The sequence below is a fragment of the Delphinus delphis genome, chromosome 17, assembly GCF_949987515.2.
Source record: "Delphinus delphis chromosome 17, mDelDel1.2, whole genome shotgun sequence".
Classification (NCBI taxonomy): Eukaryota; Metazoa; Chordata; class Mammalia; order Artiodactyla; family Delphinidae; genus Delphinus; species Delphinus delphis.
The window spans coordinates 46,953,531-46,970,750 of NC_082699.1; the positions used below are offsets into that span (position 1 = coordinate 46,953,531).

The 17,220-nt window shown below is 40.8% G+C and overlaps 1 protein-coding gene across 2 annotated transcripts in view; it reads left to right on the forward strand.

Moving 5' to 3' along the window:
• The first annotated feature begins 2,919 nt into the window (after nucleotides 1–2,919).
• ATP6V1C1 (ATPase H+ transporting V1 subunit C1) overlaps nucleotides 2,920–17,220 on the forward strand; it is a 40,275-nt gene continuing 25,974 nt past the window's right edge. Inside the window, exons 1-2 of one of the 2 annotated variants that reach the window (XM_059995020.1) lie at nucleotides 2,922–3,074; nucleotides 17,068–17,142. The gene's annotated coding sequence lies outside the window, so the exon portion shown is untranslated. Of the gene's footprint in view, nucleotides 3,075–17,067; nucleotides 17,143–17,220 lie in introns of both variants that reach the window. The other variant, XM_059995019.1, reaches the window with a different exon arrangement.

Below are 17,220 nucleotides of genomic sequence, written 5' to 3' on the forward strand. Positions count from 1 at the left end.
GAGGCCACAACTGTGAGAGGCCCACATACCGCAAAAAAAAAAAAAAAAAAAGTTGTACCAGTTTACATTTCCACTAGCAGTGTAAGAGGCTGTCTTATCACACCATCACCAGCACTGGCTATTATGTACATATTTCTATCTTTGCTAATACAGGTTCTTATTCATATTTATTTTTATATATTATTTACTTACTTTGATAAATATTTATATTTGCTATCTTATTTATATTTTTGAGCACTAGTAAGAGTGTACATTTCCCTATATGTTTTAGCCAGTGGTATTTCTTTTTTTCTCAATTTTTTGTGCTTTTTGTTCATTTGCATGTGGGGGTCTTAGTATTGTTATGATTAATTTGTCTGAGATCTTTATATAATGTCACCTGGATACCATAAATTTCTACCAAATAAAAAATAGTTCATTAAAGCATTTGAGTTCATTAAACGTCTGGGCAGATGGCAATGGATTTACATCATAGCAATTGAAGGGATCTCAAACGGGGTTCTAAACAGTCGTGTTTTTTCAAGTTCTTTATCGTGTTGCTTTCTTCTTTCTCTGCTCTCTACACCTTATGCCTTCCTCACATTCCAACACCGCCCCCACCCCATTTCTGTTCCTTTCCAATCTCTATTGGAAACTAGCTTACTTATGTCTTTTGTGTCTTTGTCTCCATTTACCCAAGCTCTCAGTTTATCTTCCAGCCCTCTAGTTTATCAAAGTATTTTCCTAAACAAGGACATTTCCTTTTCTAAGAGGAATATCAGTACCAACTTTCAAGATATTTTTAATATTATAGGGGGGTGAAAAATGATTTTGATTCCTATTGTCCTAGTAGTTTCAAATACTTTCCCCACTTTGTTTCATTAAAACATTTATCTTTTTCCCTTGACAAAATTATGAGGAAAAAAATATCTTCTCTACACATTTTTTCAGTGCTTTAAGCCTTAGAAGGTGCTTCCAGATGGGGAATATTTAGATACTTGGAAATGGAGGAAAAGGTGTGTCATGCCTGTTACACATACTTAGATACCTAGGATGCTCCTATGCATTGTATCAAAAAGCAAGCTTCGCACTCTTTGTAAAATACGTTCCCTTACTATTAGAAGCCATTAGAAAGCAATCATGCCCTGCTTATTCTAAACATATTTGCTAGATTTTTAAATGAGATATGCTAGGTCTAATGATAATTAGAGCTAACATTTATTGAGCACTACATTATACTGCCTCTCAAGTATAACATGGTGTTTAAAACATTGGAAAGTGTCTGGACATCAGAAGTAGATGTACTCGAGTTCAAAAATTAAGAAATGGACATGAGAATTCTGCTTCAGGGCCATATGCAAACATAAAGAAACCAAAAGGTTTTAAATGCAGACCCTAATATTGCACTGCCCAAAGCAGTTGTCACTAGCCTCCTCTGGGTATTTAAATTTTTATTAATTAAAGTGAAATAAATTTTAAAATTCAGTCCTTCAGTCACACTAGCCACACATCAACTGCTCAAGAGCCATGTAAGTCTAGTGGATACGATATGGACAGCACAGAATACCATTTCCACCACTGAAGAAAGTTGTATTGGACAGTACAGATCTAACAAAACATTGCCTTTAGGCCCATGTTTTGTGATGCCAGATAAAGCCCTTGGAATTCCTGACAAGTTTCCAAAGTTGTGTTACAGAACTGGTTGTTGGAATTGCCTGCACATCACCCAAAACTGGTGAAAAGCATCAGGTTGGGGATAGGTTGGTTGGTTGTTACTTTTTGTCCGATGTATTACTAAGTCTCTAAGAAATTCTGTGGTGAATTTCTGCAGGGACACAACAGCAGAAAAGGCATAAGATAGGTCAAAAAACCTGGGTCCTATAATATATAGTAATAATAGCAACCATTTACTGGGTGTTTCATATGTGCCAGGCACTATGCCAAATGTACACGTCATTTAATCTTCACAACACCCCTATAAGGGATGTATTATTACCGCCATTTTACAGGTGAAGAAGCTGAAGTTTACAGGCCTGAGGTCACATAGCTGGTCAGCAGTGGAGCCAGGATTTAAAACCAGGTATGTCTATTCTCTTGTGCTAAACAGCTCTGTGACCTCTGGCTCTTCACCTTCTCCATTTGTAAATATAAAAGCACTGAATTAGAAAATCACAAAGTTCTTTACCATTTCTAAAACTATGTTCTAAATTAGAATAATACCACCTACCTTCCCCAGCCAATGAAATATGCAGGGCTCAAAAGAGCGGCTTGCTACCTTTTTTTCCCCCAAAGGACATGATTTCTCCTGTCCATGCCTTTGCCGCGTAACCTTACTTGGTTTCCCACTATCTAATGTGGTGCCAACTATTTATGATATTTAATACACGCCTCACATACCCCTGAACTAGAAAACAGGCTCTCTCCTGCAAGGAGTGATTCACGCCAGCAGATAATCCTAAGAAAATTCGCACAGTGACTATCGCACAGTAAATGCTCCATGAACATTTATGGAATTAACCTGAAGTGGACTGGAAGGAAAAGGTGAATCAGCGGCCGAAGTGAACTATTAAGGATATTACTCAGAAAACCGGGCTGTCCGAAGAAAACCCCGAGTGGAGAAGCCTGTGTAGGGGCTGGAGACAAATTCCAAACTGCAGAAACCTGAAGAAGTGGGATAACCGTAGGGATGGTGGCCATGAAATTCACAAGTGGCGCACGCGACTCGGGCCGGACACAGGGAGAAGCAGGAACCCTACCCAATCGCGGAACAGCGGCCGCCAGCCGCGACTCCCGGTTCTCCTTGGATCCCCCGAGAGCCTCCCAGGCCCGCCCCGCCCCGCCCGGCCCCGCCCCTCTTTCGAGGGCTCGGCCGCGGCGGCTGCGCAGTGGCGCGCGCGTAGGCGGAGCGGCGAGCGCCGCGGTCAGCTGACCGCTCCCGCTGGCACGTGACTTGCTTCGTGGGCTCTGGGGTCGAGGAAGCTGTGAGGCCGGAGATTAGGTCGGGTAGGGATGGAGCGCTGAGCCGTTAACGTCTGCCAGGCTGTACACCTCTGTACCTGTTACTGCTGCCACTTCCTCGTTTGACACTTCCCTGGGTCAGTGAGCGATGGCTACACCGGATGGGGAGCCCCGGCCAGGCCGAAGCTTGCGCTGCGGTCGCGGCCGGGGAGGGATGGGGGCGGGCGCGGGGGCCGAGGCTGAGGCGTTGGAGCCGGTTGGGCGGCTGTGTCTGGTTTCTCGGCGCGGGTTCGTCGCCGCCTTGGGCCTAGGTTCTGTCTCTAGGGAAGAGGAAGGAGGGAAAAAGAGAAAGGGCCCCAGGGGGTACTCAGTGGCAGAGGAAGAAATAAAAATTCCGGTCTGGGACATTTCTCCTTGGATTGGGGTGAGGATCCCAGTGAATGCTCGTCCGCTTGATTGAGGGGGATGAAAGGTGGCTGAGTGGCCCAGATGAAGATCCGGGGTGGTGTGTGTGAGGTCACAGCGACCGCGAGAGCCTCCACTGGGTGTACGCGCTTGCTATGGGGGTGGCAGTTTAAAGGGTCTAGGAGCCCTTCAGAGAGGACGCAGGGTCCTTGTGGGCAGGGGAAAGAACGAGAATCCAGAGAACTCAAACCATTTTTTATTAGAATGGGGGAAGGGTAGGCAAGAAACCCCTGAAAAGGAGCTTGAGGGGAGAATCACACGGGCAAATTGAATCACCTGAGAAACAGAGGAGTAAGGGGAAGGAAAGTTTGGTTAGATTCTGTTTGCACTCTTCACTGAGGGTAGTTATAGCTACCCCCAAAGCAGTCCTGAAGTACACAGGGGAGACTGGATCCTTTGGGGGTTGAGGGGAGACTCCTTTGCAAAGATCTGTTTTGGCCTTCCAAACTTATCCTTTGGTACTGTCATCTACTCCGGAACATCTTCTATTGAACAGTAGTCACAGGAATTACCTTTCATGTTTATTTTGTTCTCACAGGTCTTTGAGAGAAAGTAGATGAAAATGCCATTCATTGTATAGTTAGGGACCTATCTAGACCCTTGGACCTAGAAATGGACATCAAGTGATGTGTTTAAGTCTAGCATAACTTCTGTCGTCTTCTGATTGCCGATTACCTGCACAGTACTTAACCACAATCACATCTAGAGAGAAGGGTGAGTTTTTTGTAGTGCACTGTAATCTCTGATTCAGCACTTTTGGTGAACCTTTTTGAGTAGGACAGCTTCAAAGGGATTTGGCAGTGGTGGTCAGTGCTTTAAAAACAGCTTTTCTGTTGGCTTGGGTGAAGCGGTTCAGTTTACAGTTCAGCTGGAGGAGATAATGAGCAACAAGGTGGGCAAAAGGTACTCAGCTTGTCAATCACGGTTCTTTGGCAACAAGCAAGTCTCAAATTGTGCTGAAGACGGAGCCTCGGGTTTGTGTCTCAGACTCTTTTGGTGTATCTTGCAGGGACTAGATAAAATCTAAAGAAACAGTACTCGGGATCTGACTAAAGTAAATGCTGAGAGCTAGGTGGTTAGTGTAATACTGCTTTTAGAACTGGGCAGGAAATGATCATTTTTATTTTTTGGCATATTAGTCTTAAGAGCCTTATTTACATTAGTTTTCTCTACCTAAAAAGAAACGTTTGGGCTTCAAAATTTTGATTCTGTAATTATTTCCACAGCTTGCGACATAGTTGCATTGGCTAAAGAGCAAAGCTGGTATGCCAAAATAAACCTTTGCCAAAGGATCTTCTTGTGCTCCAATCCCCAAGCGGTCAGTCTTCCTTTTGCACTTGAGCCTGCTTAGGCGTTGCTGCAGTTCTGACCAAATACCTCCTAGTTAAATTTTATTCTTGTACATATTCTGATCTATGTGCTGGAGTAAACCTTTTTCACCCTTTGGATGTGGAATTTTATACCATTTTAGTTATAAACTAATTCATGTTTGGTTCACATTTCACTGATGTTTTGAAGACATAGTAGAAACCATTAGCACGGTGGCCTTGGCAAGATAGCTCAGGCAGTGAAGCAGGGCAGTCTAAAATTTCCCTTTGACAAGAGTGAACCTTGGAACTAGAAAATTCAAACTGTATTCTTGATAATGAAGCAAAATCCTGTTCCAGATGTGTAGCAAATCTGCTATACATTTATAGAGTTCCAAGAGGAGCCCTGTGGGCAGTGGAGGAGATGTGCTTTGGTTACATCATAGGATAGAAGATGGAGCCTTAGCTCTGTACTTGAAAATAAAATGCAGGTAAATGCAAAAATGGTGTTTTATAGAAAGAGATTGATGTATCTTTTAAGATATTTTAAGCAAACTATCCATGAATAGGAAGTTATTTATAAATTAAGCTGGTTAACATGTGGATTGACTTTACCATGAAAGGTTTTCTTTGTGAACCAGCCTATAGTTCAGTGTTCCTCAGTGGGTGCTTTTGGCATTTTGGACAGGACTGTCCCTTGTTTGGTCCCCATCCGCTACATGGTGGTAGTGGCCCCCACGTTGGGACAACCTAAAATGCTCCCAGACATTTCCAAGCTCTTCCTGGTGGAGAGAGGTACCATTTGGTTGTGAAACACCCCATGTGGTGCCATCCTTTACTTATGGGACACATATCCGAGTGCTTGTTAGTGACAGGCCCTCTACTAGATGTTGGGGATATAGAGGTTAAGAGCAGTGTTTTAATAAACTAGCAAGTGAAATGTATGTAGTCACTAGCTCTGTGGCCTTGGGCAAGAAATTTCATTAACTGTTCTCTCATCTGCAAGTGGGGTTGGTGATACCATCTTCTTTGAAGGAATCAACTACAAAATTGCTTAGCATATTGAAGTGCTAATCACATAGCACATATTCAATAAGTGGTTGTCATTACCAGGAATCAGGATCTCAAGCTTACTTGAGTGATGAATTGGGGGCGACAAGCTTGTTTTAGATCCTTGGCTTGTTGAATTTCAGGCTAGAATACATTGTCTTAGAGATATCAGCACCTTCTCGTGGAAAACATGGTGCTGTGGTCCAGTCACTGTTATAAAATAACAGCCTGAAAGAGAAGGGAAGTAACGTTTTGGGAGCCATGAGTGTAGAATCAGGGAGTTGCCTGGCATGGAAGGAATTGTTTGCTCCCTGGGTCAGTGTTGAGTTGCCTGTGGCAGAGAGAAAGTCTCTGGGCCCTCAGAAGGTTCCGATGGTTCCTTTAGTAATGGGGGTACAGTGCCCTCCTTGCCTGTTGATTCAGCTTGCTTTAGCAGAAATTGCAAGAGGTTTTTAACATTGTGTTATGAGTTGTTACCTTTCTAGCTGGTTTCAGGTTTTATGATCAGCATCTATGCCTAAGTAAGGCTTGGTTCTTACACATTTATTTCTAGCCAACTGTAAAATAAAAAGACGGCAGTTGGTTATAAAATACATCAAAGATTAAATTGTCTTTCATATTTCAGTATATTTATGGCATGAAATTCAGGTAATTCTTAAAAGGATTATAGAGCATTTATAGGTACTGTTTCAGTTGAAAACAAAACAACACAAAAGTTAAGATTTTTTAAAGATGTGTGTCCTGATAATTTAAAAATTTCCTTCTGTATGAATGACAAAGTCTCTTGGAAGGTAAAATCCCCCATTGTTGTTGGGAACTTCTAAAACAAGTTTTATTGTGAGCAAGTCCCTCCCACAATCCCAGTTAAGGTGCTTCTGTTATGAAGGCTAGAATTTTAACATTCAGAGAGGAAACAGTTATTCTTACTCTTCGTTTGTATGGTGTTAAAAATTTCTAGGGGAAGGATGTAGCAACTTTTTAAGATGAATGGATTGTGGTAAATGTTTTGCACTGATCAATTCTGTTAAAAGTTGATGTGTCACAATTGGAAGGCTATGTGATATTTCACTGATATCTGAGGTATGCCTTCTTGTGCCTGTTGAAATAAGTCACTTTAGTAAACGACTTGGTATTTTCAAGGACTGAAAAAGGAAGTTGTTTTGCATTTAGACCACGTTCAGCCTTTATTGAGAAATTTAATTTGCTGTGAAAGGTGGTTGCATTTCAGAGACTAAAATATTGGTTCCTTGAAAGCATTAAAAGGACTTAAGTATTGGAGCACGTATAGGGGTGCTGTACTGTTTTCTGTGGTTGCTCCTATCCTGGGTCAGGCTGATACCTTCATTTACAAAAGAAATGCTAGTAGCTGTTTGGGTTTCTTATCCCCACCTTTTGTGTTGTTGTGATAATTACTACTTTTTTTATTTTAAATTCAAATCCTTGCCGTAGGAAAATAATCCACTGCCTTTAAATTCTCATAAGTGGGTGATACAGTAATGAAATTAACAGTCTCAGAGATTTGGACCCAGGATTTCCTTTCTTCTCTCTTTTCCTTCCTTCCATTTTGAAAAAGAATTGTTACTGCTTTAAAAACAAAAAAATACTTATTGTAGTCAGACAAGATAGAAGTGTTTTAAAATTTGACTAGTGTTTCTCTTGTGCCTCCAGTGTATTCTGCCTTGATTTTTTTTTTTTTTATCTTGTCATCTGCATTGTTTTCCTACCTTTCCCTGCACACACAGACCTACCTACTTGTAGAGGCCTACACACACATACACACCCCCACACACAAGTATAAGCTCCTTCAAGACAGGGAGTACATTTTGTTTTGCTTCTTACCACAGTTCTGGGAGCTTACCACAGTTCTGGGAATTTAAGCACCTAAAACATTTGATGAATGATACGACCCTAACTTGAAAGCAGTTACAGTCAAACAGATATTTGGGCGGAAAAAAACGTAAAATAGATGTCTGCTTTAATGCAGTCTATTATATGGATTTCAGTGGACATGCGGGTTGAGGGAGAAATAGTTTGGGATTATATGAATGGATTTGGTGCATGGTTGGACTTGGTTGCGGAAATCTTTTTGTTAAGAGAATTTTGAGTTGATTGAAATAGGAAAGAGGTTGCTTTCTGCAAAATGGACTGTTGAGCAGAGGCAAGTAAGAAAGAGACTACAGGCAGGCCTGAGGTAAAGATGGATGAAGGGAGGTCAGAACATTGTGAAGATGAGGCAGAAAAACTCAGACGAAGGACATTAGTAGTGATGACTGTGAAGAATGGGAGATTTGAATTTTATTTCTGAGCAGAAGCAGGACTAGGGGCATAAGTTTTTGTAAGTAACTCAGCCTCCTATCACCTAGAGCAATGTTTTTTTTTTTTGTTTTTTGCGGTACGTGGGCCTCTCACTGTTGCGGCCTCTCCCGTTGCGGAGCACAGGCTCCGGACGCACAGGCTCAGCGGCCAAGGCTCAGCCACTGGTGGCAGCCGCTCCGCGGCACGTGGGATCTTCCCGGACTGGGGCATGAACCTGTGTCCCCTGCATCGGCAGGCGGACTGCCAACCACTGTGCCACCAGGGAAGCCCTAGAGCAATGTTTTTAGTGCTGGAAAAGTTTTTCAAGAAGTTTTGGGAATGAATCCGGATTCTAACACTATGGTCACAAAACCACCTATTTGTACGAAGGGCATTAAAATCCTCTATGTTCTGTCCTTCATAAATGAAATAAAATTGTGTATTTCTTGAGCAAAGCAGTAGTTTACCCAGATTTCGTATTGTTCTGTACTTGATTTCATATATCATATTGCTTTTCACTTTTTAACTTTGTAAGCTGCCATAGAAAGCATGCAAAACGTGGGTTCATGTAGTTAAGGTTTCTGAACTCCATAGAACAAAAATCATTCCTGTATTATAGAACTAACAATGCTGCGTGATTCTTGATAATGATGGTATGACATTTAGCCATCTTATTAAGGAATATTTGCCATTTCTTGTAACATTTACTATGTAACTCACTATATAATCATGGAAATTCCTGTTTTACTGTAGTGGTTCTGAAACCTGTCCGATCATCTGATTTACTTGAGGGACTTAACAAGAAAATAGGAAAAAAAAAAAGAATCCTGGGTCTTAGCCAGTATAGATTCATGGAATACAGGAGCAAAAAAGGATCCTGGATATGGTAGTCCAGTCCTCTCATTTTACAAATGAAATTTACGCAGACAGTGATATGCAGAATTGGGATTAGATTCCAAGTCTTCATATTCTCAGTTCAGTGCTGTGGCCGTTACACTATGCTTCCTGAAGTTGGCATTTAGGTTCTTTCTGACTGAAATTCCCAGTGAGATAAAAAGGCTGTTTACCAACCTTGATCTCATACTTCAGACACAGCTACTACTAACCAGCTTTACTAACCAGCTTTGCCTTTATCTTTTGTATTTATACCCAGGGTTCTTTGTTGCCATGCCATTTAACGGTCTCTAAACTTTTCAGTGTTTTCAAGTGTGAGGATATTACCCCACTTTTTTTTTTTTTAATGAAGTGTGTGGGGTTTTTCTGGCATTTACATGTAGTAATTCATTAATAAAAAATTAGGAAACAGGAATACGCAGAAAGAATGAAAATGAACATTCATAATCCACTCCCAAGAGATAATCTTTAATGGGTTTTTTAAAACAATTTAATGTTTATACCTATATATAGTCTTCTTTCTTAAAGCTGTGTCAACGTTTTTATGGCTTTTGATTAACATTGACAAACTGCCTTCTAGAAATTGTCCCTTTTTAAAAAAGTTACAGAACTTTTTTGGGTTATCCTGTGATATATAATTATTTTAGATTGAGGAAATATTAATGATGGCAAGTTATTATGTCTTTATTAATGCTTTTTAATGAATTTATATTTTATCAATCATTAGAGCATGCTATACATTTGCAAAATTAATGACACATATGTGTGGGACTTTTATTCAAGCTACATCTGTCCTTTTTTTTTTTAAACGGAAATGAACATTTCTCCACTTTACTGCCAAAGCAGTGCTCCATTCTTCCCACACATAGTATTATTACAGTCTTTCAGCCTAGACTTGTTACATTTCTCACGTTCATTTTTGTTAATCCTGTTTTCTATTAAATGTTAAAGCATGGGGCTGAGGGACTGGGAGGTTGTGGTCGAATCCCTAGCAAAACCAAAAACTCAGGAACCATACATACAGCAAAACAAGAGGAGACTTCCGCTTCTGCCCACCGTGGAATAACTGGTACCATACTTGCTTTCCCACCATAAACAACTAGAAAATTGGATAAAATATATGAAAAAACTGCTTCCAGTTATTGGACAACAGAGGTAATACAGGAACCAAGAGACAGGAAACAAATGAAATGAGCTCTATAATCCCTCTGGCTTTCTGCCTGGAGTCACTCTCTGGACCATGGTTTAGAGGAGACCAAGCAGAGCATGTTGGTCTTGCTGAGTTGAGGAGGCTTGGAGTTGGGGAAGGCTTATCTGGCTAGAATTCGCGGGTTGGATAGGCTGACAGGAGGGAGCTAGACAGAAAACCCACCATCTGTAAAGGAGTCTCTCTCTGTAGGAGGCCTGGCAAAGAATGACTAGAGAACTTTAGACAGTTGCCAGAGCTCATGGGGCCGGAAGGCGTATGAATACCTTATTGAATCCCTGGGGCATCCCATGGAATCTCCAGACGATCAGATCTTAGTAGAAAGGCTACATTAGCCCTAGAGTAAAGCTTTAGACTTAGCCTGACAAAGTATAAAAACAAGCCTTGAAATGAAGCATGCTAAAGCTCAAGTAAGGTAACCGCCAGAACAAAGCACAACATTCTTAAAAGGAAGAAAACAAAATCCAGTGATCAGCAGTTTAATGTTGTGAATTGTAAATATGCTCAGAATTTACAGAAAACATGAACATAATGAGGAAAGAGAAGTTTTAAAAGATGGAACTTATAAAGGTGAAAAATACATCTAAAGTGAAAAACTCACTTCATGAGACAAATAGATTACTTTAAAGAAAAAGTCAGCCAGCTAGAAGATGTAGCAAGAAAGTATCCAAACTGAAGCCCAGAGAGGAAAACAATTTAAAAAAGTGAATGGGGGACTTCCCTGGTGGCACAGTGGTTGGGAGTCCGCCTGCCAATGCAGGGGAGACGGGTTCGAGCCCTGGTCCGGGAAGATCCCACATGCTGTGGAGCAGCTAAGCCCAGGCGCCACAGCTATGGAGCCTGTGCTCTGCAGCCCACAAGCTCACAGCTACTGAGCCCACATGCCACAACTAAAGCCCACGTGCGCCTAGAGCCTGTGCTCTGCAACAAGAGGAGCCCCCACTCTCTGCAACTAGAGAAAGCCTGCACGCAGCAACGAAGACCCATCGCAGCCAAAGTTAAAAATAAATAAATAAATAAAGTTATTTTAAAAAAAAAGTGAATGGAAGCTCAGTGACCTGTGGGACAATATCAGGTGGTTTAATATACATGCCATTTTTGTCTCAAAAAAAGGGAAAGAGAAGCAGGAAAGAAATTTGAAGAAAATAATGAGTGAATGTTGAAAACTATAAACACAGATTCAAGAATCTCTCTGAACTCCAAACAGGATAAATCCTTGTGACTCTGGGGTAGGCAGATTTTTCTTATGTCAGAACTCATATATTATAAAAGAAAAAGTCAGTAAACTGGACATCAGAATTGAAAACTTCTACTCAAAAACACCATTAAGAAAGGGCAAGACACGAGAAAATATGTAAGAAATACACACGCACACACACACCTCTCAAATTGTATCAGGATCATACAAAAAATTCCTACAACTCAGTAAGATCAATGCAGCTTTTTAAAAAATTGGGCACAAGATTTGAATAGAAATTTCACAAAAGATTTGAATAGAAACTTCACAAAAGAAGATATACAAATGGTTGATAAGAACATGAAAAAATCCTGAACTTTGTAGTCATTGTGGAAATGTGAGATTCCCCTGCAACCCCCTGGAATGGCTGAAAATAAAAAGGCTGACAGCACTAAGTGTTGGTGGGCATGTGAAACAACTGGAACTGTGTATCTTGCTAATGAGAATATAAAATATTACATCTACTTTGGAAAACAGTTTGGTGGCTTCTTATAAAGTTAAATATATGCTAATCATTCAACTCAGAAATTCCACTTCTAGATGGTTATCCAAGAGAAATGAATGTGTATTTTCACAAAAGCTTTGTAGAGGAATATTCATAGCACCTTTATTGTTAATGGCCCCAAACCAGTAATCGTCCAAATGTCTATCAGCAGGTGAATGGGTAAGCAAACCATTGTACATTCATGTCACGGAACACTAAGCAATAAAACAGAATGAACTGCTACTGATACACAGGCCATAGACAAATATCACAGACATGCTGAGCAAAAGAAGCCAGATACAAAAGAGTACGCAGTGTGCACTTGCATTTACAATGAAATTCTGCATCGGGCCAAATGAATCTATAGTGTGACAGAAAGCAGATAGGCACCTGCCCAGGGCCAGCAGTAGGGTAGGGATTGACTGGGCCTTGGTGTGAGGGAAGGCTTTGGGAAGACAGAAATGTTCTTAATCTTGATTTTGGTGGTGGTTATACAGGTGTATATGTTTGTCAAAAACTCATCAAATTGTACTCTTGTAATGGGTGCATTTTATTGTATATAAATTATATTTCGATGAAATTGACTTTAAAAAATATGGAGGAAGTGAAGGGAGCGAACCAGTTATAAGCCAGGTATTTTAACTTTATTATCGTACTTAATCTTCACAGTTACTTATTCATTCAAGAATATTCAGCAAATACTTTTTTTTTTTTTTTTTTTGCGGTACGTGGGCCTCTCACTGCCGTGGCCTCTCCCATTGCGGAGCTCAGGCTCCGGACGTGCAGGCTCAGCAGCCATGGCCCACGGGCCCAGCTGCTCCTTGGCACGTGGGATCTTCCCGGACCGGGGCACGAACCCGTGTCCCCTGCATCGGCAGGTGGACTCTCAACCACTGTGCCACCAGGGAAGCCCAACAAATACTTTTTGAGGTTCTACATACCAGCCTCTGTACCAGGTACTGAGAGTACGGTTGTGAGCAAAAGCTATCATGGTTTCCACCTACCCTAATGCACAGTTTATTTGGTAGAAAGACAGCAATAAAAAGTGTTGCTCAGGGAAATACTTAAAAGGTGCTGTGAGAGCATATAATACATTCATCCTTAGCATGTAATATATGCACTTATATGATATATGACATGATACATATTGTACTATATATTTCATATAATGTATGAGGCATTTTCTGTGCCTTGGTTTCTTCATTTGTAACCACTATCCATGAGATATACCAAATGAGTTAATCCTTGTAAAGTGTTTTGACTGGTGCTGGTAGATAGGAAGTGCACAATAAGTGTTGGCTGCTATCTTGATGACATTTGACAATTCTATTGATAGTTGTCTAATGTTGCAGGGGTACTAACTATGCTAACTCAGGGAACACTGGAGTAGGACCAGGTTTTGGGGAAGCCATTAGGAGTTTGACTAGAAATGTTGGGTTTTTTTGGAGACATCCAGATGGAGATGTCTTGTAGTCAGCTGTGGAGACTTGTTGGGTACAGCTCTAGATGCAGCAGAGTAGCCTAGGCTGGAGATACAATTTAGAATAGTGTTCAGCATCTAGACTGGAATTGCCTTGAGTATAAATAAGATCATCAAGAGAGCAACTGTGTACACACATATAGCAGAGGGACTTAAACCTTGATCTGAGTCTTGAGGAATGCCTTTTAAATCATTTTCTCTTTTGCTTAACACATGATTTGCCTATATTTATGCCTGACTTCCAATATACAAGATGAAACAAAGGGAAATAATTAGGCATAAAAACAAGTCAGTTGAAGCAGTCAGCGGAAGTGGAGGTGTCCAGACCTTGGGTGAGATGATAACCAGTGGACACCAGTCTTGACTGTCTGTGTGGCTCAGAAGGGGAAATGTGTTTAGCAACAGGGATTTCACTTTTTGACCTCCCCCTGACAAATATGTTCATCTGCAAAGATAGGGATTTTTTGGAACTGAGCGTAAATTGTACTTCAGTTTCAAAGAGAAATTTTTTATGTGACTTGTTTAAGTGACAGGATAACAATGGACCAAAAAACAGGGATTTTGCAGAAGTCTTATTGATGCTCTTCTCATAGGCAGTTCTTACATTTATCCTTAGATACTTAAGTCGCTTGTCTTTCGCATCAGACTCCTCTTATATAGTTTGCTTTGACCAGAGGATAGAAGAATTGAGGCCATGGCTTTGCCTGAAGTACCAACAGGTTCTTTCTCAATCCCTCTCTTTTATATTTCTATATTCACCTGTAAAATAATGAAAGACAAAGGCTTAGTAATCTGCAGCTTTACTGATTTTTAATTTATATACTACTCTAAGGTTAGAATTTGTTTTCTGAAAGACTAAATTTTAAAAAAAAGCTTTAAAAAACATTTAAATATTTTTCTTGGCCCCTATTTTTTTTCTCTAATCAGACTTTTTGATTGGTTCAGAGGCATTGTTATAATTATATTTCATTTATTCATAAAACGAGCAAGGACTTATTCATAAAGTCTCTTATTTATTCATAACATCCCTGCTGTTGGCAGGAATTGTATATGCTGGGTTTTTAGAGCATCAGAAAAGAAGGTATGATTCTGGCCCTTCAGGATTTCCCAGTCAGGTGGAGAGGAAAAGATGTTGTGAAAAAAATGAGGCAGAATAGTGTGATAAATGCATAATAGTGGCATTTACAAGGTAGTAAGTAAACAAGATATTTCCTACGTGGGACACTGGGAACAGCCTTTAGAGGCAGGATGGGACTCTAGTTTTGTTTAGAATTACCATGGCATCATTTCATTGGATCCTGATGAAAGCTCTGTAGAGTCAGGCAGGTATTTATAAATGAGGAAATATGGTCCTCTTTCTATATTTCTTGAAATCCTTTGGAAACCTGCTGGCTGAAAAAGATTTTCTAGAACTCTTAAGTGGTATGATAGTGACATCTACTGTAATAGCTCATATGGTTACAGTCTTTGAAGAAGCTGCAGTTTAGATAATTTAACAGTATCATGAGGAAGACCTTAACAATTGATTCTGTCACCTGCCATTTTGCAGGGAGAGGAGGTGATCTGCAGGTCATCAGATACTGTTTTTCTGGCCAGGCTGAGTGCTTTGTCTGGGCTTACCATCACTATTAATCTGTGTTTAGTTTGTCGGCCATTTGAGAGAGTGCAGCTCTTAGTGCAGCCTTTTTAGGAATGTTGGAAAAAATCATCTTAGAGTACAATTCTTTTTTTTTTTTTTTAAGATGGTGGGGGTAGGAGTTTATTAATTTATTTATTTTTGGCTGTTAGGTCTTTGTTTCTGTGCGAGGGCTTTCTCTAGTTGCGGCAAGCGGGGACCACTCTTCATCGTGGTGCGCGGGCCTCTCACTATCGCGGCCTCTTGTTGCAGAGCACAGGCTCCAGACGCGCAGTCTCAGTAGTTGTGGCTCACAGGCCCAGTTGCTCCGCGGCATGTGGGATCCTCCCAGACCAGGGCTCGAACCTGTGTCCCCTGCATTGGCAGGCAGACTCTCCACCACTGCGCCACCAGGGAAGCCCAAGTACAATTCTCGAGATTCATTTAATACCACCATCTTTATTTTCACCAGTTTAACCTTTCTGAGTAGGTTTTTAAATCTGTAAGTGGGGGACTTCCCTGGTGGTGCAATGGTTAAGAATCCGCCTGCCAATACAGGGGACACGGATTCGAGCCCTGGTCCGGGAAGATCCCATATGCCGCGGAGCAACTAAGCCCATGCACCACAGCTACTGAGACCATGTGCCACAGCTACTGAAGCCCACACGCCTAGAGCTCGTGCTCTGCAATGAGAAGCCACCACAACGAGAAGCCCGCTCGCTGCAACTAGAGAAAGCCCACGTGCAGCAATGAAGACCCAATGCAGCCAAAAATAAATAAACAAATTTACTAAAAAAAAATCTATAAGTGGGGAGATTGATATGTATCTCGTAGAGGTGTTAGGAAGATTAATTGAAATAATAACGTATAAAACGTTTAGAGCAGTACCTAGTATGTGGTAGATGCTCTTGAAATGGAAGTTAGAAAAAAATAAGAATATTGAATGGCGTATATGTTCAGGTCACCTTCAATTGTGTAATGACCTGGTAGGATTACTTTATTTATTTTTAAACATTTTATTTATTTATTTGGCTGCATTGGGTCTTCAGTGCTATGCGCATTGGGTCTTCAATGCTATGCACGGGCTTTTCTCTTGTCGTGGCCAGCGGGGGCTGTTCTTCGTTGTGGTGCGCAGGCTTCTCATTGCAGTGGCTTCTCTTGTTGCGGAGCGTGGGCTCTAGGAGTACGGGCTTCAGTAATTGTGGCACGTGGGCTCAGTAGCTGTGGCTTGCGGGCTCTAGAGTGCAGGCTCAGTAGTTGTGGCTCACGGGTTTAGTTGCTCCATGGCATGTGAGATATTCCCGGACCAGGGCTCGAACCCTTGTCTCCTGCATTGGCAGGCGGATTCTTAACCACTGTGCCACCAGGGAAGTCCGGTAGGATTACTTTAATTTCAGCTGTCTTTTGAAATTATGAAAGTCCATTGCGATTAACTATAATACTTTACATTTTAAAGGAAATTTAAATTTACAAAGTTCTTTCATATTCATTATTTGATTGATTATCAGGACAACTTTGTAAGATCGTTATTTTCTGCCTAAGACTCCAAATTTCAGGAAAGGTTAAACAAGCAGTGGTAGTAGAAAGTTAATGGTGGTTCTAATGAAAGCATATTAAAGTAGAAATAATGACACTATTGTATTATGAGTTCTTCTGTGTTTGTGTTTTTTACCTACTTAGATTCTGAGTAGATTTGGTTTTGGACTTTCTTTTCCTCTGTGTGCGTGTGTGCATGTGTGCGTGCGTGTGTATGCGTGTGTGTGTGTGTGTGTGTGTGTGTGTGTGTCAGGGAGAGAGGGAAAGGGGGAGAGGGAGAAAGATTGTGGAAGAGGGTTGGTTTTGTCTTAATGGAACTCTGGAAAGGGAGATCCACAGCCTCTTAATTCAGATCCAATAGTGCTGTATTATGCATCCCTCCCTGCCCCAAGTCATATTTTAAATAAGAGACTGATTTACAAGGTTGATTGTCAAGTTTGTTTTTTTTTTTTGCAAATTTGTAAGCGTTTGATGGCCACTAAGTATATGCTAGAGATTGAGGAGATTCCCTTAGATTGAATATGGATGAAAATTAACCACCAATTTGGCTGACCTTGTAGGATTTGCTAAGCCAGATGTGGCAAATTTATTTGGTGGCTACTGTTCAAATGCATTGATTCAATTCTTTTTCAAAGGTAAGAGTTATGCATGTTTTTTTACTTCCTATTTTGGTTTTATGTTTTAAAAATTTAAGATAAACCTATAAATTTGTG